The following is a 24,203-nucleotide window of genomic DNA, read 5'->3' as shown; positions in this document are numbered from 1 at the left end:
CAGTGGGTGAAATTAAAGCTCAACAACCTTCTGGCAGATCTGTGATGTTACTTCCTGTGACCATGTACGTTTCACTTTGAGCAAATACATGTATCTCAGCCTAACCAGTGATTTGTACTGTGCACCAGTGTGTGTCCTCTTGTACAATCTACAAACTGCAGGGGTGTATGATTAACGGTAGTCCAAACATTGTTTTGGGTTGCAATTTTCCCCTTTCTGACTCTGCACTTGTCCTGGAGAGGCACCACACTTTCAGAACAGTTAGCAAATACACACAAAAATATTTTGACCGGAAAAAAGCATTTATTTATTTATTTATTTATTATTGCATTTATAACCGCCCCATCCCCTAAGGGCTCTGGGCGGTGAACAACAGATATTATAAACAATATAGCAATAACAATAACATTTAAAATCAATAACGTCATTAAATATATAAAATTACATAAAATTACAGCATTCCGTATAAACCATATGGCGTCCAGCATTAAAACTATCAATAAAAACCCCCTCCCGGAGAGGGGGGCGGTATAGATGTTGCGAACTCCCAGAGTGATAAAGGGAGGAACAGGACGGGCGCACACTATCAGCGGCCGGCCTTCCCAAAGGCCCGGTGGAACAATTCGGTCTTACAGGCCCTGCGGAACTCTCCAAGATCCCGCAGGGCCCGGACAGATGGTGGGAGAGTGTTCCACCAGGCTGGGGCCAGGGCCGTAAAGGCCCTGGCCCGGGTGGAGGCCAGCCATATCATTGAGGGGCTGGGGACCTCCAGTAAATTGGCCTCTGCTGAACGCAGAGGCCGTGTAAGATATATATAGGGTAAAGTGATTCCGAAGATATATATCAGGGAGCCCCAGGCATATAGCAAAGCCTTAAAGGTTAATACCCATACCTTGTGGATGATCCGGATCCGTTTGCAGGGTAAGAGTCCCTCATGGATGCGAGTGCATAGAAGAGAATAAGATTGGGTTTTTGTACCCTTCTTTTTTCTACATTTTGATCTTTCTACATCTTTAGTACATGGATGGGAGACCATCAAGAAAGTCTAGGTTTGCTATAAAGAAGCAGGCAACGACAAACCACCTCTTCACATCTCTTGCCTTGATCTGGATGGCTCAGGCTAGCTCAACCTTGTTAGCTCTCAGAAGTTAAACAGTGGTCAGTCTTGGTTAGTACTTGGGCGAGAGACCACAAAGGCAATGGCCAACTGCATCTGATCTGAACATCTCTTGCCTTGACTTGAATGGCTCAGGCTAACCTTCTTTTATAATTGCATTGGCTCCCAGTCGAGTTCCGGGTCATTCTCAAGGTGTTGACCTTTAAGGCCTTATGCGACCTGGGACCTTCGTACCTCCGAGACAGCCTTACCCCTTATGTCCCTACTTGACCTCTGTGTTTGGCAGAGGCCAATTTACTGGTAATCCCTGGCCCCTCGATGATGCAGCTGGCCTCTACGACAAGCACTATTACGGCCCTGGCAACTATAATGGAACACTCCGAAACCATCTGTCCAGGCCCTGCGGGATCTTGGTGAGTTCCACAGGGCCTGTAAGAGTGAGTTTTTCCACCGGGCTTTTGATGGGGCCAGTCGCTGATTAATCCCCCCTTTTGTTCCCCTCTACATCTGGGATCCCGCTAACATCACCGGGACCACCGTTCCCCCCTTTCTTCTTGGGGACAGTTTTCACATGGGTTTTAATTGCGGATCGCCACCACATTTGTATTGATAGCTGCATTTTAGTGAGTTTTTAGCATAATGACTTTAGGGGCTATATTATTTATGTATATCTTGTAATTTGTCTATGTGCCCCACTGGTTTTATTGTTATATGTTCTGTTGTACACCGCCCAGAGCCCTTCAGGGGAGGGGCGGTACATAAAACTAACAATAAATAAATAGATAGATAGATAGATAGATAGATAGATAGATAGATAGATAGATAGATAGATAGATAGATTGATTGATTGATTGATTGATTGATTGATAGGATGATAGATGATAGATAGATAGAGAGAGAGAGAGAGAGAGAGAGTGATTGATTGATTGATTGATTGATTGATTGATTGATTGATTGATTGATTGATTGATTGATAGGATGATAGATGACAGACAGACAGACTGATTGATTGATAGAATGATAGAAGATAGATAGATAGATAGATAGATAGATAGATAGATAGATAGATAGATAGATAGATAGATAGATAGATAGATAGATAGATAGATAGATAGAATGATAGAATGATAGATGATAGATAGATAGATAGATAGATAGATAGATAGATAGATAGATAGATAGATAGATAGATAGATAGAGAGAGAGAGAGAGAGAGAGAGAGAGAGAGAGATATTGATTGATTGATTGATTGATTGATTGATTGATTGATTGATTGATTGATTGATTGATTGATTGATTGATTGATTGATTGATTGATTGATAGGTAGATGACAGACAGACAGACAGACAGACAGACAGATAGATAGATGATAGATAGATAGATAGATAGATAGATAGATAGATAGATAGATAGATAGATAGATAGATAGATAGATAGATAGATAGATAGATAGATAGATAGATAGATAGATAGAAAGATAGATAGATAGAATGATAGAATGATAGATAGATAGATAGATAGATAGATAGATAGATAGATAGATAGATAGATAGATAGATAGATAGATAGATAGATAGATAGATAGATAGATAGATAGATAGATGATAGATGATAGATGATAGATGATAGATGACAGACGGACAGACAGACGGATAGATGGATGATGGATGACGGATGATGGATAGATGATAGATAGATAGATAGATAGATAGATAGATAGATAGATAGATAGATAGATAGATAGATAGATAGATAGATAGATAGATAGATAGATAGATAGATAGGCCCGTGGTGGCAAACCTTTGGCACTCCAGATGGTATGGACTACAATTCCCATCAGCCCCTGCCAGCATGGCCAATTGGAGTGCCAAAGGCTCACCACCACTGAGATAGGCTGTCAGAAGCCAAGTGGGACACCACCTAGGAAGTCCAGGGTTACTATGCAGTGGCAGGCAATGGCTAACCACTTTTGAATGTCTCTTTTTTTAACCTGGATGGCTCAGGTTAGCCTGATCTCATTAGTTCCCAGTAGCTAAACAGGGAATGGCCCAGTAAGTACTTTGATGGACCACCAAAGAAGTCTGGGGTTGTTGCATAGAGTCAGGCAATGGCCAACCACCTCTGTTCATCTCTTGCCTTGCAAACCTTACAAGGTCAACACGAGACATTTGCAACTTGACCCAATGTCAGCTTGAGTATGCCACCTCTCCTTTCATTCTTCATACTCACCTGCGAGGCAAGTGCATCCTTAAACACCAGAAACTGTGCTGTACCAAGTTGAATCATTGGTCTATCAAGCTTGATCTCCGATCATCTGACAGATGGTGGAGGGTCTCCAGAAGAGGTTTATGACATCCTTGCCAGCTGAGATAATCTAGTGGAAGATTGTGAGTACAGAACCTGAGACTTCCTGCATGAAAAAAGAAACTATATTTCAGGACTTTGCTATGTGGTTTCCAAAGGCAAAGGATAAACACACCCTTTCCCTTGGATGTCTGTCTTTATTTTGAGTAGGAGTTGCTGGAGCTGATGTAAAACCAGAAAACCAGTGGAGCCAAAAGTTCAGACAGTTACAGTGTGAAATCTATTGAGTGCCTATTGATTAACTTATACTTTTGTTGTTATTCTTTTGTTAGACATAAAATATCTATCCCGCATACATCAGACGTTCCTCTGTGCATCTTTCCCCCCTTTGAGTTCTCTTAAAACAAAGGTGGCATGGAGTTCTTTTCTCATTTTGCTTCTTGTCAATTGAGCTCTTCAGCAAAAAAAAAAGTCAGATATGTCTTTGAATGCTTTTTAATTTTTTTTTTAAAAAAAAGGCCTTTCAGGAAATCTATAATCGCAAAAAGAAACAAGAGCATTGCAGGAAAGACTGAAGAATTAAACAATGCACGTGAGATGCCTGCTTAAAGCAATTCGGTCTCGTTGTTCCTGTTCGAGATTTCGACAGTGGCACACATGATCAGATCAGACGATCGGTTCATCAAGATCGGTATTGCCTGCTCTGACTGGCAGCTGCTTTTCAGAAGAAGAGAAGAAGAAGAGTTTGGATTTATATCCCCCCTTTCTCTCCTGCAGGAGACTCAAAGGGGCTTACAATCTCCTTGCCCTTCCCTCCTCACAACAAACACCCTGTGAGGTAGGTGGGGATGAGAGAGCTCCGAGAAACTGTGACTAGCCCAAGGTCACCCAGCTGGCGTGCGTGGGAGTGCACAGGTGAATCTGAATTCCCCAGATAAGCCTCCACAGCTCAGGCGGCAGAGCTGGGAATCAAACCCAGTTCCTCCAGATTAGATACACGAGCTCTTAACCTCCTACGCCACTGCTGCTTCAGGCTCCATCCACACACGCAGAATAATGCACTTTCAATCCACTTTCAATCCGCTTTGCAGCTGGATTTGACTGTGCGGAATAGCAAAAGTCCACTTGCAAACAATTGTGAAAGTGGATTGGAAGTGTGATAATCTGCTTATCTTGAGAGAAGAACCTCAGATTAGAGCAGAGGTCTTCCACATTGCCCACTTCCTGGTCCCTTTAGCTGGAGCTGCCAGGGATCGAACTTGGGAATTTCTGCATGCCAAGCAGATGCTCTGCCTCTTCACCATGGACCCTTCCACCATCCCTCTGAAGGAGCCGTAGCACAGGCTGAGCCAAAATGCAGGCTGCAGAATGTTTTTTGTTTTTTTAATAATTTTTTTATTGTATAGAAAATTTGGACATTTGTTACATTTAATAACTTTGTTCTGTCTATACAATTTTTCCTTTTTCTCCCCCCTCCCCCCCTCTCTTCAATTGGTTGTTTCATGCAAGCAGTAGGAGGTTCATTCTTCTTATTCTCTTATTCCATGGTTCTTCGTTAAATCCGGCTTCTTCCATCCATTTCTCATACAATGTCCATAGTTTCATAATATCTTCTATTTTTTCTTGCCATAATGTGTTTTTTGTCAGTCTCTCAAAGATCTCTAACTGTCTTTGTTCCCAAATACATTCCAACCAGTTTGAAACTGTCCATTTTTTGTTATCTTTCCAGCCCAACGCTAACACTGCGTGTGCTGCTCTGATCATTATTTTATACATTGGTTCCAAACTTCTGTTCGCAGAAATATTTTTGGATTTTCATTTCATTTTATTTATTTCATTAGCTTTACATGCTGCTCTCCTGATGGGCTCAGGGCTGCCGGCAACATATAATAAGAGACAATAACATCAATTTAAAAGAACATTTAAAACAATAAAGTCAATTTAAACAAATGGTCAAACTACTCAAAAATCAATGGCGGCAGTTCATTAAAATACAATCCTCAACTGTCAAGAGGGCCTTCTGGCATCAAAGAGGTTTCTGTTCTCTGTCATGCTAATGGACCTGACTTCACGTTCTGTTTCCCACTGGCTCTGTGCTTTGTAACGTGTAGTGATGTAGGGGGCGCCCAAGCGCCGACTCTTCCTGCTATCTCTTCACATGGCCTTGAGAAAGTTACGTCTTTTGCATTTCTGTTCTGTGCTCCTCTGCTTTGATATCTCAGGATGAAGGGAAGAAGGGGGGAAGAGTGTTGGGCATAAAAAAGTGTTGTTTGAAGACGGTTCTCAGAACTGGCTTTCTTCCTGGCCATGCCGTAGTCTGTCAATAAAGGCTTCTGATTGGAATCACTGAGTCCAAAATTGGTTGCAGAGCCGTGGCTTAACACCAAAGGAAAACGGCTGAAAAAAGATGGAAGAGGTAAAAGCTGAGATGGAACCTCTTCCCATAGCTGCCACAGCTGTATTCCTGGTGGAAAACCTCTGTCTTACAGGCCCTGCGGATGCATCACGTCCTGAAGGGACTGGGTGTCACTGAACGGAGCATTCCACTAGACTGGGGCCAAGGCCAAAAAGGCTCTGGCCCTGGTAAGGCAAGCTGGACATCTTTCAGGTCAGGAACCACCAGCAGATTTTTATCCACTGACCGCAGCAATCTTTGGGGGATATACTGGGGAAAATGGTCCTGTGGGCACCCAGGCCCCAGACTGTTTAGGGCTTTAATGGCAAGCATTTGGACCTTGAACTTGATCTGGTACTCCACCAGGAGCCATGGCAGCTGGCAGAGTACTGGCCCAACACAGTGTCCTCTCTGCTTGTGAGCCAGCATGGTATAGTGGATAAGAGTAGGTGGGCTCTAATCTAGAGAACCAGGTTTGATTCCCCACTCCTCCACATGAGTGGCAGACTCTCATCTGGTGAACTAGCTGTTTCCCCACTCCTACACATGAAACCTGCTGGTGACCTTGAGCTAGTTACAGTTCTCTCAGAATTCTCTCAACCCCACCCATCTCCCAAGGAAGCAAAAGGGAGGAGTTTGTAAACTGACTTGAGATCAAAAAAAAATCTTATACTTCTCTAGTTCAAACTGAAAAATCTCCATTTCGATCTGGTTTCTAAACCATAGGCTCATTCCGCACATTCAGAATAATGCACTTTCAAACTGCTTTCAGTGCTCTTTGAAGCTGTGCGGAATAGCAAAATCCACTTGCAAACAGTTGTGAAAGTGGTTTGAAAACGCATTATTTTGCGTGTGCGGAAAGGGCCAAACTCATGAGTCTGCACTTTCATTCTATTTTCTATTTGCTTGCACTATCCTCCCCAAATATGCACATTTTGTGGATATATTTGTGTTACTCAATCAGCACTCCATATTATACCTTATTCTAATATCTGTGCGTATGATTTGCGGCTGTTACTTTGGATCAGTGAAGGATAATTATTCTAATATGTGAACAGGTGAATCTCTAGACAAGCATCCATGTGAGTGTGGTTTTAGTCCATTCACTCAGCCCACTGTTCTCACCACCCAGTGCGGAGAAATCCCCTCCTCTCCCCAACCTGTCCTTCTAGTCTTGAGCTGCTGACTTGAGATTCATCACTGGCTGAAGCAAAATGTCCCAGGGAGCAATATTCTTGCATACATCCCTGGATTCAATAACCCTCAATCAACCAGTTAGAGCAATGACCCACATGCCAGCCATAATGATCCTTGTCTGGGTGATGAAGAAGGACGATGAGTGGGTAAAGGTGAAAGGGACAGAGATCCCAAACAGAATTTCTGAAAAATCAGAAAGAAAGTTAGTTAAAGGGGAATGATGTGAGAATCAGGGTGGGAGAATTCGCCAATATGGATGAGTGATTCCAAGCACAAAGGACTCCTTTCAGACAGAGGGTGGAGAGAGGGAAGTAGGAGAGAGAGAGAGAGAGAGATTATATCAGAGGTGGGATCCAGCAGGTTCTCACAGGTTCCCGAGAGTAGGTTACTAATTATTTGTGTGTGCTGAGAGGGGGTTACGAATTGGTGATTTTGCCACGTGATTTTTGCCTTGGTTACGCCCCTCCTCTCAGCAGTAGCATGCAGAACTTGAAGCAGTCTAGCAGGAGGTGCACTGGCGTGCGTGGCAGCCTGCGCCTGCGTGCATTCGTTTCCCGCCCAAGGACCGGCGCAGCGGCTGCATCCTTGCCACAGCCCCACCCAGCAATGCCTGCCCCGGAATGCCCAGCCACGCCCCATTGGCGGCATGCCACTGTTTGAATCCCACCACCATGGGAACCTGTTACTAAAATTTTTGGATCCCACCACTGGATTATATGATGACTAGCATTCAGAAGGGAGTCAAATAGCAATGGTATAGTATACCACAGTGTGGTAGAGTGGTTAAGAGCAGGTGGATTCTAATCTGGAGAACCCGGTTTGATTCCCCACTCCTCCACCTGAGTGGCAGAGAACCCAGAGGCATATCGTGGGGAGTGGTGCCCGGGGACAACACCTGCTCCAGGTGCCCCCCGCCCCCATGCCCCCATGCTCGGGGGCAGGGCTCGGGGTGGGACTCAGGGCGGGGACGGTTCAGATGGGCACCACAGGGGCAGGCTGACCCCTGGGTGCGATGCCCATCCGAGCTGCCCTCCACCTCCATTTTTGTTGCCCTCCTCTGGACTCGTTCCAGCTTGTCATCTTTTAGATGACCTACTGCCTGGTCCTTTTAGCCGGAGATGCCGGGGGCTGAACCTGGAACCCTCTGCAATCTGAACATCTCTGTCATTGAGCCATGGCCCCTTCTCATAGGGAACCTAATAGGTATGTGAGAGAGGACTGCACTTTTAAAAGATGCAATTGAAAGTCCCTTGCCAGGAGACAAGCGAGCCTTTTCCTTTGTCACATGGTAATGCAGGTATCTGATGAATGGGGGAGACAGGATTCCAGGGACACCGTCTGTCTGCTCAAGGGGTGATTGAGAATCCCATTGGAATGATGGATAGATGGATCCCTCCTCATTAGCATTCATGCACTTCTCTGCTTGGCACATGCAATCAGATTGAGTAATAACTTTGACAAAGTGCCCCACAAAGTCTTTGAATATCTAAACGGGGGCCCCAGCCCGTTCCACCGAGCGGGTCTTCCGTGGGCATCTGTTTTTCACAGGCATTTACAGTTAATGAACAAATGGCTCCGAGAATAACAGCATTACAAGGAAACACACATTTCATATTTTACTGCCTCATCCCTCCGGCGGGTAGAGCAATAAATAAAAAAGCGCAAGGGACTTGTGTGGGACATTGCTCAAAGCAAGGAGGCAAGTGGCGAAGGCTGTTCCAGTCAAGCCGAGAGTCCAGTCAGAGGAAGTTCGACCCAGAAAGTCAGCTATGGCTGAAGCGCTACAGTACTGCTAATGAAGGTTTGAAATTTTGAGCATTCCAAGCAGCTGCATTTAAGTATGTCTGGTGATTTGCAAGTAAGACCTGAGCTGCTGCCGCTGCTGCCGCCGCCGCCGCCGCCGCCGCTGCCGCTGCCGCTGCCGCTGCCGCTTCTTCTTCTTCTTCTTCTTCTTCTTCTTCTTCTTCTTCTTCTTCTTCTTCTTCTTCTTCTTCTTCTTCTTCTTCTTCTTCTTCTTCTTCTTCTTCTTCTTCTTCTTCTTCTTCTTCTTCTTCTGCTGCTGCTGCTGCTGCTTCTGCTTCTGCTTCTGCTTCTGCTTCTTCATCCTCATCCTCATCCTCATCCTCATTCTGTAAACTGTGTGCAGGGAACAATTCCAATTACGTTAAGTTATGCTGCTGCCATTCTTTTGAATGGGGAACATGATGCACAACTAATGGGGAACATGATGCACAACTAATCAGGGATCAGTTTCCTTGGAGAAAATGGCTCATTTGGAAGGTGAACTCTATGGTATTGCACCATCAAAAAGTTAAAAACGTTTTGAGGCAGGATATAAAATGTTTGCTGTATGGAGTTCCCCATTGTTTTTTTTTTTACCCTGAAACGTTTTATTTGCAGCCTCATAATGTTTTAAATGACTGCCCTTTAGCTGAAACATTTTCTAAATGGCCTCTTTGTCTTCCCTGAACTTCCTTATCAGCGCCGTTTTCTCAGCTCACCCCTTTCCCCTCGCTGGTTTTTCATGCAGCCCCTTCCTGTTTTTCATGCAGGTTTCTTTATTTTGGGAAGGCTAATCAGTAAAGGGAGGACTGCAGAAGGCATGGAGAATTGCAGCACCCTGCAGTGAAACATAGAACCAATGTTCTCAAAGAAAAGGGGAAAAAAGAGAGACACCTCAAAATGGCAGCCAGGAATCTTTTGGAGGAAGTGAATGTTGACATACATTGTGGTAAAGGGGGGGATTGAAAATGTTTTACAAACATTTGGGGGGATTTGTGTGGAAAGGGCTGTTGAAGTCCCCCCTCCCAAAAAAAATCATCCACCCTGGGCTCTACTTTCCTAAGCAGGAGCTTGCAACCATACGCGCTACTCTCCAACTGCCTCAGAAAAAGTCGGACGCTGAAGTGCTGCCATTTTGTTTTACTCTGAGGGATGCAGTCCTTCATGTTCCGTGCAAAGTAATGGAGTGAACAAAATGTTCTGTGGATTCTAGCGGAATAAACCAGCTCTCTGTTGTTTTTATCAAGCTGTGGTTGTCATGCATGTTTACTACATTAAGTTAATAAACACCCCATGTAGTCTATTCATGATATATTGCTGAGTGGCCTAATTAACCATCATTTACATGGTTTATTTATGCTTCCCTTCAGGATGCCCATTTTAAAAAGCTGACAAATTAACTTGCATTAATATTATATTGTTGAAGAAGAAGAAGAAATTGGATTTACACCCTGCTTTTCTCTCTTGCAAGGAGTGTCAAGCTGACTTTCAAACCCCTTCCCTTCCACTCCTCACAACAGACACTTTGTGAGGTAGGTGAGGTAGGTGAGGCTGAGAGAGTTCTGAGAGTCTTCATTGGGCCTTTCCCCACTTACCTTAAGCCCTGCATTACTCTCCTCAAGTAGTGTGGGGTCCCCAGGCACTCCCCACGACAGGGGTGGCGACAGCACAGCCGCCCCGACGCAGCCGCTGTCATGCCCCCTCAGCGCGCGGCATCCCTGGCGCTGGAGAAAATGGCGCCTTTTGATGACCCGTGAGGACGCCCAGGCATGCGCTAAGGATGCCGCGCGCTGAGAGCAGCGCGCGGCATAGGGGGGAACATGGAGAGTGGGGAAACGCCCATTAAACAAATCCAGTTCAGCAGATAAAAATCCACCACTCATGTGGAGAAGTGGGGAATCAAACCTGGTTTTCCGGATTAGAGTCTACTTCTCTTAACCACTACACCACGTTGGTTCTCAAAGGCTTTCACGACCTGAATCAGTCAGCTGTTGTGGGTTTTTCAGGCTGTGTGGCCATGATCTGGTGGTTTTTGCTTCTAACATTTCACCCGCATCTATGACTAGCATCTTCAGTGGCATATTATGGCAAGATATGTTTCTCCGTGCTAATATTTTAGCTGTTAAACTTCTGCCCACCACTGAAACAGCTGCTAAAAACCAGTGGGGAGACTTTCAGCTATGGTTTCAATTGCCCGATCATGCCACGGCACGGAAGACAAACCATGCGTTTACTGCAGATCACACAGCGTTAAATAATGTATACTGTACGCATTCATTATTTATCAGTCGAGATCTTTTGGAACAAAGGCAAATGGAGTTCAGCCAGGCTATTATTATTATTATTTAAAGTAAATAGCAGCTCGAGTACCTGAAAAATAAAAATGATGAGCTAAAGAGGTATTAAAGTAGCACTAATGAACAGGGAAGGCTCAGTGACATGCAAACTTCTGAGCCAGTGGCGTACCTAGGCAAACTGGACCCCTGGGCAAAACCTGAGTTTGATGCCCCCCCCCATGGGCAGCCACCCTCTCCCACCGTGACTAAACAACGATTTTTTCCACCAGGTCTGAAGTTTGGTTTAGGGGGTCCAAAGTTATGCACCCTCAAAGGTGTAGCCCCATCTCCAATTAGCTCCCATTGGAAACAATGGGGGATGGGGACACTCCCTTTGGGAGTCCATAACTTTGGACTCCCTAAACCAAACCTCACCAAACCTGGGTGATATCATCAGGAGAGTCTCCCAAAAAAATCCCTGAAATTCTGGTGCTGCTAGCCTAAAAACTGCGCTCTCTGCAGGCCAAAAATGGAAAAACACTGAAAAGACAAAAAATTCCACAAACGAACCTGCAGTTTTCGCGCCCCCAACAAGGGGGCGCCCTGGGCAACTGCCCACTTTGCCCAATGGGAGGAACGCCTCTGTTCTGAGCAGCCACTACAAAGTATGAAGTCATGTGAACTTATGGAACATTCATTCACTGGCAGGACTTTGTGAATGTTTTCATTGTAATAGGGACAATCTACACCGGGGTCTCCAACCTTATTGAGCTGGTGGGGACATTTGGAATTCTGACAAAGTATGGTGGGTGCAACCATAAAAATGACTGCTGCAGAACACTGAGCCATGCACACATGCAGAAATCCAAAGTGGAAAAGTAGTAGTAGTAGTTTGGATTTATATCCCACCATTCTCTCCTGTAAGGAGGCTGAAGGTGGCTTACAAGCTCCTTTCCCTTCCTCTCCCTACAATAGGCACCTTGAGAGATAGGTGGGGCTGAGAGAGCTCTGGAGAACTGTGACTAGCCCAAGGTCACCCAGCAGGAATGTAGGAGTGTGGAAACACATCTAGTTCACCAGATAAGCCTCTGCCACTCAGGTGGAGGAGTGGGGAATCAAGCCCAGTAGGATCACACTGTGAGGGAAGCCAGCTTGGAAATGGTTCAGGGAAAAACTTCACAGTAAAAGTGTTCTCAGAAACAGTGGAGAAAAAAGTTAACTGGAAATGTATCCACGATGGGGAAATCTTGTGGAACGCCATGGGAAAAGGCAGGAAACCTTTTCAACCAGTCATGTGGAAAAGGCTCATATCTGTCTTTTTCCATGATGACCAAATGAAAACAGCCTTGTTCAGTGACAACGTTGTCCCTGAATTAAGGAAGGGGAAGGCTGATATCCCCTTGCCCTGCCTGCGGCTTTCTTGGAAGCACCTGGCTGGTCAATACTATAAACAAGATATTAGACTAGAACAGGGGTAGGGAACCTGTGGCTCTCCAGATGTTCAGGAACTACAATTCCCATCAGCCTCTGTCAGCATGGCCAATTGGCCATGCTGGTAGGGGCTGATGGGAATTGTAGTTCCTGAACATCTGGAGAGCCGCAGGTTCCCTACCCCTGGACTAGAAGAGTCCTTGATATGGTGAAAACCACTTTTTGTATCTGTAACTTTTTTTGCTTCTCACCCATGACGTTCTCACTACGTTTCAGACATCCCCCCCAAAAAACTTTCAAAGAGCAGCTATGCTTGTTTGCAGTAAACAGTTAGTTTCTACAGTGCTGCTGCATTTGAATCTAACAAAATTTGGGGGGGGGGTGTAAGCTTTTGTGAGTCGAACCTCCCTTCGCCAGATGATGACGGAGTAGTGTCAAATGAAATCACTAAATGAGATGATGCAAGAGGACACAAATGCAGGGAGATAGATTAATCTCATTGGGGATGGGAGTTCCAACGTTTTGGTACCACAAGTGAGAAAGGCCTTTCTTGAGTTGTCATTTGTCTAGCTTCAGATGGCTGGGGCTACCCAATGAGGATGACCAGAGGGAATTTGGGGGAGGAATATAAGCGCACAGCCCATAGCAGAAGGGGGTCTTTCTTAAATAGGGCAGGACTATCTGAGTCTTCTCCCTTGATGGCCAAAGTGTCCTCTTTTGTTACCCAAGTGCCCATGATTTCTTTCCTGTGGGACGATCTCCTTATTTCTTGCCCCACCCGAAGTATCACTGATGACTTCTGCGATAGAGATGGCAAGGCGCAGATTTGGAGCGAGCTGTTGTATCTCAGCAGGCCATGCCATCCATCTTTTTCTTCCTCACTGAAAACCACCAACCTACCTCCAGCAAGCCGCTTGCAGAGAGGTGATTAAAGAACCGTGAGAAGAACAGCAGGTTTGTTTAATTCTGCCTTTTCATGCTGATGCCCAAACAATGTGAAAACAGCCATCAACAGAATCTCTTTGGTGGAGAGAGATGATTAGCATTAAACCGGCTGGAAGAAAAGCTCCCAATTCATCAAGGAGGTCGATGTAGATGAATTTCTATTACGCCGTGGGGAGCCTTCGTTGCTGAAATTGAAAAATGAGATAATAAAGAAATGGGATATTGATGGAGAATATACGTCTCTGCCTTTGCTTTGGCGATAACAGGTTTCATAGATGAACTGTGGAAACGAAGGAAAGCTACAAGATGTGTTTTTTTTATTATAAAAAAGTACTTGGAATAATTTGCATTGATGTACCCCTTTTCAGCTAAAGCGTTTGAGAGCTTAAGGCCACATTCTCCTGATCACCCATCCATAGCTCAGAGCCTCTTAAAAGGGGAGATTACTAAAGTTTTCCTAGTCATTTTCATCTATCTTTTATACTTTTTCCTCTCCCTCCTGCAGACTCAGAACTGATAACAACGTAGAATAAAATAAAGTGTGGGTTGTATACAATTTAAAATATGTTACGGATGTTGTATTGCCACTTTGACTATTTTCTGGATTGTTTTCAAGATATCTATAACCGAAAAGGCCTCAAAGGCTTTCGTAATACAACTGTGCCAATGGAATAACATACTTTCTTCTGAAACCAAGTCGCAGTGGCGTAGTGCGAATGCAACGAGGGAGGGGGGGTGCAATGCCCCAGGTGCACGCGGGTCCGGGGGCGTGCCTGGGGCATGGCAGGGGTGAGGACGGGGTGTGGCGTGGTGAACTGGGGGGCGTTCCAGGGCATTCCAGGGGTGGGCGGGGGCATGACAAGGGCTCAGGATGCCTGCATGCCCCGGGCACAGTTTTCCCTCACTCCAGCCCTGTCAAGTCACAACTGATTTATGACAACACTTGGTGGTGTTTTCATGCCAAGAGATGTTAAGGGGTGGTGGATTCTAATTTGGAGAACCACGTTCAATTCCCCAACTCCCCCACATGAGCAGCGGACTCTTATCTGGCAAACTAGATTTGTTTCCCTGCTCCTCCACAAGAAGCCTGTCGGGTGCCCTTGGGCTATTCACAGTTCTCTCAGAACTTTCTCAGCTCCACCTACCTCACAAGGTGTCTGTTGTAAGGAGGGGAAGTAAAGGTGATTGTTAGCCATTTTGGGTCCCCTTATAGCAGAGAAAAGTGGAGTGTGAAAACCAACTTTTTTTTTCTTCATTGTTGTGACAGAAAAATGGAGAAGGGGAAAATGTTGGACATTCATCATTTGGTATTTGGACCAAATAAATACAATTAAATAAAATTATATACACCTCTGTCTTGTTTCCCCTTCCAACCCATCTAGACACACATATTAGAACATAAGAACATAAGAACTTGCCTGCTGGATGAGACCAGAGTCCATCTAGTCCAGCACTCTGCTACTACTTGCAGTGGCCCACCGGGTGCCTTTGGGAGCTCACATGCAGGATGTGAAAGCAATGGCCTTCTGCTGCTGCTGCTGCTCCCGAGCACCTGGTCTGCTAAGGCATTTGCAATCTGATATCAAGGAGGATCAAGATTGGTAGCCATACATAGACTTCTCCTCTATCAATCTGTCCAAGCCCTTTTTAAAGCTATCCAGGTTAGTGGCCATCACCACCTCCTGTGGCAGCATATTCCAAACACCAATCACACATTGCGCGAAGAAGTGTTTCCTTTTATTAGTCCTAATTCTTCCCCCCAGCATTTTCAATGGATGCCCCCTGGTTCTAGTATTGTGAGAAAGAGAGAAAAAGAGAGAGAAAAATATTCACATTTGTCAAGGTGGGGAAATAAGTTACTGGCACCTGATCATCGTAGTATTTCAGGTATTTTTATTGTTTATTGTGGAGATATCAGGAGACCAATGAATCATTACATGTTCATAATACACATTAAAAAGCATCAAGACACTGATAACAATGGTCCAGATACAACAGAAAAACATGTTTAACTAAAAAAGATCCAAATCTGCACAGCTATTGCTCAAACCTGAAAGCAATCAATGCCTTAAGTGATGTTTCAAGTTCCTTTGGATTTCTTTAATGGCCCTGGATATCCAACCATACAAAGATATCCAACCTTACAAACCGGCAATGTGATTCCAAACAAAGTCAGACCCTTCTAAATCAGTTGAAATCAATGGGTGTAGCTCTGAAGTCATATTTCTAATCATTTTTTTAAAAGAAAACTGGACCGCTTTTGCATCTAATCACAAAAAGGTAGGAAGTTGCACATGTTTGTGTCCACAGTAGTAAGCACCTGACTAGTCAGCACACTCACCTAGAATGCATGAGTGACAGCAGGCATAGCATTGATGTAACTCGAAAATTAGCAACAGTTGGGGGGGGGGGGAAAGGCTTCCCTGATCACAGGTGCTACGTGGAGTGCGAGAGTCAGTGTGGTGTAGTGGTTAAGAGGAGGTAGACTCTAATCTGGAGAGCAATTTGATTCCCCACTCCTTAACATGAGCAGTGGAGTCTTATCCAGTGAACCAGATTTGTTTCCCAGCTCCTACACGTGAAGACCGATGGGTGACCTTGGGCTAGCCACAGTTCTCTGAGAACTTTCTCAGCACCATTTACCTCACAAAGTGTCTGCTGTGGGGAGAGGAGGGGAAAGGAGTTTGTAAGCCCCTTTGAGTCTCCTTTTTCTTCAGAAACAGTGCTGAGTCCACCATAACCACACAACTGGCTGTGTACACACATAAGTAAATCAGCATTTGTCACAACATGTCCTAAAGGAGACCATAATGTTGAATCCTTGCGTGTGCATCGGCGTGTTCCAAGACGCCTCATTTTACTTGCACAATTCTACAGCGCGACCGAATGCAATTTGCTAGTCAAATGGGACGTGATCAAGCCTCTTTTGATTGGATGTGGGATTTCATTCCTTTTTTCCCCCTGTAGATTCCTCCAGTTCGTCTTGCTCGTCTGTCTTCCCAAAAATGTGAAATTTCTTGATTTCTCTTCTGAGGGCTCTGATTGAGCACTTATGCGCTCGTCGGCATGCAGAGCGGCGTTCGATTCATGTTTCCCCCCCCGTTTTTTGCCTATCATTCTTTCCAGTTCTGCTTTTCCCTCTGACTGAGATAGCGACATCTTCCTGGCTTTCAAGTCGTTCTGCATCTTTCAGTTGTGATCCTTCGTATTTTTTTTTTTAAAAAAAATATTTTTCCATTTCATTTTGAAGCTCTTCTCGGCTGTTAAATCTTTCCGCGGCTGTGGAAGGCTCTATTTTTTGACACGGATCGTTCGCTGACAGTGGGGACCGTTTTAACAGAAGTTCTGTTTATACAGAGGAATGCGCTAGCTCTAAATGGACGGACTCGTTCCCAGTTACAATTGTGGGCCAGGACGCAACTCCATTTCATAGTCGTGTGGTTTTCAATGCACAGGGTAGCAACACAGAGGCAGCCGATGACAAACCGTCTCCTAATGTCTCTTGCCTTGAAAAGCCCCCTAGGGTCACCATAAATCAACTGTGCCTTGATAGCACGTGCCCCCAACACACGCACACCCTTCTGCTGATATGTTCGGGAGGGCAGCCATGTTGGTTTGCAGTAGAAGAGAACAGTTCAAGCCCCATTGCACCATGGAGACGAACAAAGGTCTGAAGCAAAATGTACTGATCAATGTTGTAATCAAGCTGAATACACCATACCTATTGTTCCTGACATCCTCCTTTCTTTGAACACTCCTTGAGAGCCAGTGTAGTGTATTGGTTAGGAGCAGGTGGATTCTAATCTGGAGAACTGGGCTTGATTCCCCACTCCTCCACCTGAGTGGCAGAATCTTATCTGGTGAACTAGATGTGTTTCCACACTCCTACATTCCTGCTGGGTGACCTTGGACTAGTCACAGTTCTTCTTCTTCTTCTTCTTCTTCTTCTTCTTCTTCTTCTTCTTCTTCGGTATATCTACCTACTGCAGACACAACAATATTTCCTAACAATCCTCTTCAGGGCAACAAGCACTTGAAACACTTCTATGAAGGAAAGAGCTTGGTTGGAAAATGCATGAATGATTGCCTAGACTTCCAAAAGGCCTTTCATCATGATGTAGTGGTTAACAGCAGTATATTTTACTCTGGAGAACCGGATTTGATTCCCCACTCCTTCAAACGTTCCGTGGAGTCTTATCTGGTGAACCGAATTTGTTTCTCCACTCCTCCAAGTAAAGCCTGCTGGGTGACCTTGGGGCTTTCACAGTTCTCCTCAAACTCTCTCAGCCTCAACCTCCTCACAAGGTGTCTGCTTGGGGAGAGGAGTGGAAAAGAAGTTTGTAAGCTGCTTTCAGACTCCTTAGAGTTGAGAAAAGTGGAGTATAAATCCAAACTCGTTGTCTTCCCTTCTTATTAGACGACTTCTTCTTCTTCTTCTTCTTCTTCTTCTTCTTCTTCTTCTTCTTCTTCTTCTTCTTCTTCTTCTTCTTCTTCTTCTTCTTCTTCTTCTTCTTCTTCTTCTTCTTCTTCTTGGTATAGAAAGGGTCAGGGGTCTCCATTCCTGGTTATAGTTAACAGAGGGAGCTTTGATACTTGAAAGTTTACACAAAAAACTTGCTGGTCTAGGTTTGCCAACTCCAGGTTGGGGAATACCTGGAGATTTTAGGGGTGGAGCACAGGAAGGGTGGGGTTTGGGGAGAAGAGACACCTCAGCAAGGTATAATGCCATAGAGTCCACCTTCCAAAGCAGCCATCTCCTCTGGGGGAGCTGATCTCTGTCAGAACATGTGTAAATGTTTAGATGAGCAAAATCTAAATGACAGCTGGACCCTCCTTCAAACAGGTGCCATGTGCAGATTAGTACCGAGTGCACAGCATGTGCAAACCTGATAAGGTGAAGGCATCTGATTGCTACCACTATTGTATATAGCTAGCACAGACAACAGAGTGATGTGTGCCTGAAAACACCTGTGGTCTGGCGGAGCACTTTGTCATTAGATAGCAATAAATAGAACTGCACTTTGGTGACTGTGTGCCTGTCAGTTCTCGTCTACATTGCGTCCTACAAGGTGGTCTACTCTGAGTAAATCCACTGCTTCAACATCTCTGTCCTCTGGAGCTCGGTTGTAATTCCAGAAGAACTCCATCCCTCACCTGAACCTAACTCTTGTGGAGTCATTTAATAAGAACTGTGCAAAAGGCTGCCTAGAGGCTGCAAAGAGGAAGCGCATTGGGACAAGAATTATTGCCCTGATGCACTTCCGGTCCCACCCCATGCCAGAGTCCCAGGTGGTGTAGTGGTTAAGAGCAGGTGGATTCTAATCTGAAGAACTGGGTTTGAATCCCCACTCCTCCACATGAGTGGCAGAATCTTATCTGGTGAACCGGATTTGTTTCCACACTCCTACAATTCCTGCTGAGTGACCTTGAGCTAGTCACAGTTCTCTCAGAACATTCTCAGCCCCACCTATCTCACCTATCCCACCTATCTCCTTATGAGGAGAGGCTGCAACATTTGGGACTCTTTAGTTTGGGGAGGAGACGTCTGAGGGGGGATATGATTGAAGTCTATAAAATTATGCATGGGGTAGAAAATGTTGACAGAGAGAAATTTGTCTCTCTTTCTCACAACACTAGAACCAGGGGGCATTCATTGAAAATGCTGGGGGGAAGAATTAGGACTAATAAAAGGAAACACTTCTTCACGCAACCTGTGATTGGTGTTTGGAATATGCTACCACAGGAGGTGGTGATGGCCACTAACCTGGATAGCTTTAAAAAGGGCTTGGACAGATTTATGGAGGAGAAGTCAATCTATGGCTACCAATCTTGATCCTCCTTGATCTGAGATTGCAAATGCCTTAGCAGACCAGGTGCTCGGGAGCAACAGCCACAGAAGGCCATTGCTTTCACCTCCTGCATGTGAGCTCCCAAAGACACCTGGTGGGCCACTGCGAGTAGCAGAGAGCTGGACTAGATGGACTCTGGTCTGATCCAGCTGGCTTGTTCTTATGTTCTTATGTTCTTAAGGTGCCTGTTGTGGGGAGAGGAAGGGAAAGGAGCTCATAAGCCACCTTGAAGCTCCTTACAGGAGAGAAAGATGGGGTATAAATCCAAGCTCCTCTTCTTCTGTCTCTAATTGGCCACTGTTTAACAATAATACAGGGACTCCAGCAGAGCAAGATGGGGAGAAGGCCACAGTGAGCCTTAAAGCACTTATTCTTTCAGAAATTCCATCCCACATTCAGATGTTGATGGCAACACTTTGGCATTGAGGAGCTGTGATTTTTGAAGGGACAAGATGGATCAGGGCCTCAGCTCAGCTCCTCAGAGGAGTCCATTCCCTCAGCTGACCCTGGTATTACCTGCCTAGATTCTGCCTGATGTGCATGCCTTTTCAAAGCCTCAGGAATTGAGGCAAAGCAACACATGGCTGCCGGAGGCCTATTTATTGCCAAATAACAGGGCTGTGCATAAAAATTATATAGGGGGAGTAAATGTGATTGATTAAAGCGTGTTGTTCTTTCGAAATGAAAGCGCAACCAAAGGGGGACTTCAATAGCCGAATGCGACCGATTGTCATTGGGATTGATGCTAAATGATCCTTCACGTCTGCCTTATCTGGCCCTCTGCTTTATGTTTTTAAGTGGAATTTTAATAACGGAGTCACGATGGGATGTTACGGTGATAAGATCCTGTCATTGTTTATGTGGGCTGGTTAATTCAGAGGAGTTAATTTCAAATGCAGCCGCACAGTTTGGAAATCTGCCCTTCCGGATTGATAACCTTGTTGTTGGGTTTCTTCTCTCTCCCGCCATCCTTTCTAATCTGAGCTATGCTTTTTTTCCCCCTCCATGCACACTTGTGATTTACCGTTGGTAATTAGGCAATTGCAGAGGGGAAAAAGAGAATGGAGGAAGTATCCCTTGGACCACATTCACAGCGAGCTTTTTTAAAAATACAGGGCAATAGACTTTTATGGATCCGTCGCTGTCTAAAACAGAACAATTCATATTGTGTTTTTTTCCCCCTCATGTCTGAACATCCCTAGGAAAATGCATAATAAATAATGTGGTGTGTTACTCCTAAGCTAAATTTGATGGAATCTGGAATGGGGGGTGGGGATTTCCCTCACTGAAATCCAAGCTGCCTGTCTGGACCACCTTGGTTGGGCCCTAATTCCATCCTGGGCCCTGCCTACCTCCTCCCCTTCTTTCTTCTTCTTTTTTGGCCTTTTAGATCGGGCGCCTGTGTGTGTATGTTTTACACAATTTTGTTGTTTTAATCAATTTATTGTTATCAACTGCTGTTGTGTTTTAATGGGTTCAGTTTTTATGCTGTATTAAATTGCTGTTGGAAACAGCCATGTTGTGAGCCGCCTCGAGCCCTACGGGGATGAGGCGGCCTATAAATTTAATTAATAAAAATAAATAAATAAATAAATAAATAAATAAATAAATAAATAAATAAATTAGCTACAAACATTCCATCATAGCTATTCGTTTCAGATGTAAAATAGTGCTTTTGGGTGAGGGCCATGTTTCCCAATCTCCCCCCACCCTTGATCCCCTTGGTTGCTACCTGGCTGTTTCCTGATTGGCTGATGATCCGTCATTCTTTTTTGCTGCTCTTTCTGGGAATGGTAATCCCAGCCAATCGGGGGTCCTGACATGAGCATGATATCACAATCCTTCCTAACTAACCAAAGTTGTCTAAGTGACAGGGCCACAGAGTCCACTGAGACACTTCTCTGTCTGTGATATTGTTCCATAGTGTGTTGTTCTTCTACCTGAGCTAAGTGCAGGTTGCTGAGCTCTCCTCATTGGACCATTCTGCTCCATGATAGGTGACTATAACCCTTACTTCCCAAGTCCCCCACTTATTCCAGACCCATCTCCTCACTATGGCTTATATCCTAGGACTCTGTGCTGCTGCTTTGATATTGTGTGCTTGCGTACCCCTATTATCCCTAAATGAAATTGTTCAACTTTATTTACTCTTCTGCAGATGTCCTTGCAAAAGCTGACATCTGTAAAATATAGGCAAACAAGATCTCAAGCTTTCTCGATCTTTTGCTAAGCCAAGAGTCTGTTCTCACCAATCCCCCACTCTAACAGGGAGAAACTCTCACCACTTGGAGTAACAAAACCACCTCTAAATGTCTTTTGCCTTGAAAACTTCATAAGAGGATGCCCTAAACTGGATATGTTGGATTCTGCACATTGTTACAATCTACATTTCAATATACTGAAGGAGTAACACTTTGGAGCTTTGAGGATGGTGGGACATTTTTCATTTTCTGTTTTTTAATGGATCTGCACATTTTGAGGCCAATAAAGGTCAATAGAAGAAGAAGAAGAAGAAGGAGAAGAAGAAGGAGAAGGAGAAGGAGAAGGAGAAGGAGAAGGAGAAGGAGAAGGAGAAGGAGAAGGAGAAGGAGAAGGAGAAGGAGAAGGAGAAGGAGAAGGAGAAGAGACCCACGGTGGCTTACAAACTACTTTCCCTTCCTCTCCCCACAACAGTCACCTTGTGAGGTAGGTGGGGCTGAGACAGCTCTGACAGAACTATGACTAGTCCAAGGTCAACCAGCAGGAATGTAGGAGTGTGGAATCACATCTGGTTCACCAGATAAGCTTCTGTCACTCAGGAGGAGGAGTGGGGAATCAAACCCGGTTCTCCAGGTTAGAATCCACCTGCTCCTAACCACTACACCACACTGGCTCTTAATCCAGAAGGACAGTTTAGGGAATGATGTCTGTCCGTCCATAGTGATACATCAGGGTGACACAGGGAGTTGAATACAAGAGGGCCAAGGGTCTACAAAAACCTTAACATAGCTCTGGTTATCAGCCTTGCTTCACAAGGTGAAGAAATTTGACTGGGAAGGAGGTTCTGATCCAATCTGTGATTATACCTGCCCCCGAAAGTTGCTTTTCATTTAAAAGTAGCCTGCAAACACAATGTGCTCTTGCCTAATCCACATAATGAATAACCCTCACCTTACAAGATCTCATAGAAGAAGAAGAAGCAGCGTTGGATTTATACCCCCCACCCTTTCTCTCCTGCAAAGAGACTCAAAGGGGCTGACAATCTCCTTTCCCTTCCCCCCTCACAACAAACACCCTGTGAGGTGGGTGGGGCTGAGAGAGCTCCGAGAAGCTGTGACTAGCCCAGGGTCACCCAGCTGGAGTGTTGGGGTGCACAGGCTAATCTGAATTCCCCAGATAAGCCTCCACAGCTCAAGCAACAGAGCAGGCAGGGATGTAGGTATAGATTTTTAGGGGGGGGTTCAGGGGCGGGCCACACCCCCACCCGCCCCTAAGCCATGGCCACGCCTCCCCAAAACCCGGCCCCGGCCTAGCGCTTATAAAAGCAGCTCTCCAAGGTCAGGGACTACAGACTCCCCTGCCCTGCCCCCCACCAGCTGGGCTCCCAGCCGGCAGCTGGCAGTTCCTTCTGCCCTCCCCTCTGGGCAGAGGCATAGAGGGAAAATGGAGCCCAGTGCAAAATCTGAGTTTGGCCCCGGCAGCCGCTGTGATGCTGGAATCCACCCCCAAACAGCATCACTCTCAATGGTGTTTAAACTAGAGAGCCCAAAAATCTCCTTTTAAATCTACCTTAAAGGGAGAATCTGGGGTCCCCAGTTAAACAACATTGAAAGTGATGCTGTTTTGGGATGGATTATCCCCCACTCTGAAACAGCATCACTTTCAATGTGGCCTAGAGCAGGAAATCAAACCCAGTTCCTCCAGATTAGAGTGGACCTGCTCTTAACCACTACGCCACTGCTGCTCTCAACTACACAAAGGAAACTTTTTTGGGGGTAGCAGATGTCTTAAAATTGCTGGGCCGAGATCGGGAGGCTCCTAGATGTTGGCGCCGCTGTCTCTTTAAACCTGCCAATTTTTTTCCCCCTTAATAGAGAAATATATGGAAGTATTCTTGAGATTAGAAATGGTCTGTCAGCAGCAGCCCAAAGAGAATTTGTACAGCCAACTGAAAGCCAGGAAGGAGGGGGCGGTGGAGGAGATGGGGATTTGGCTAAAATAATGATAATGAAAATACTGACACAGCTTTAAGTTCCTGTATCTGGAGGGGAAAAAAAAATAAGAATCTCAGACATGCCTGCACTGCAGAAAACCTCGCCTGGACTTATTTGCTTTGTTGGGGGAGCATTTCTTGCTCCCTGGAGCCCAAATGGAAACTCTGGATTTGAAATAGGAAACTGCTGATTTGTGAACTGCTGATCTACTCACTGGTAACTCTTCCCTGCCCTTAGCGAGGGTCCCCCTCTCTTCTGGGGCGTCTGAGGGAAGCAAGTGTAACCCCCATGCTCAGAATGGGTTGAGCCAGAAAGGGGTGGAGACCCAAAGCAGGAGAAGGCTGCAGAGCTCATGTAGTTGGAGGAGGAGGAAGAAGAAGAGTTTGGATGTATACCCCCCCCCCCCTTTCTCTCCCGCAGGAGACTCAAAGGGGCTGACAATCTCCTTGCCCTTCCCCCCTCACAACAAACACCCTGTGAGGTAGGTGGGGCTGAGAGAGCTCCGAGAAGCTGTGACTAGCCCAAGGTCACCCAGCTGGCGTGTGTGGGAGTATACAGGCTAATCTGAATTCCCCAGATCAGCCTCCACAGCTCAGGCGGCAGAGCTGGGAATCAAACCCGGTTCCTCCAGATTAGATACATGAGCTCTTAACCTCTTGCACCACTGCTGCTCCTTGCCTGGTAGACAAGGCTACCAGACTTGGACCTTGATT

The sequence above is a fragment of the Sphaerodactylus townsendi genome, linkage group LG10 (genome assembly GCF_021028975.2).
Source record: "Sphaerodactylus townsendi isolate TG3544 linkage group LG10, MPM_Stown_v2.3, whole genome shotgun sequence".
Classification (NCBI taxonomy): Eukaryota; Metazoa; Chordata; class Lepidosauria; order Squamata; family Sphaerodactylidae; genus Sphaerodactylus; species Sphaerodactylus townsendi.
Note: the sequence above shows the minus strand (reverse complement) of the source record.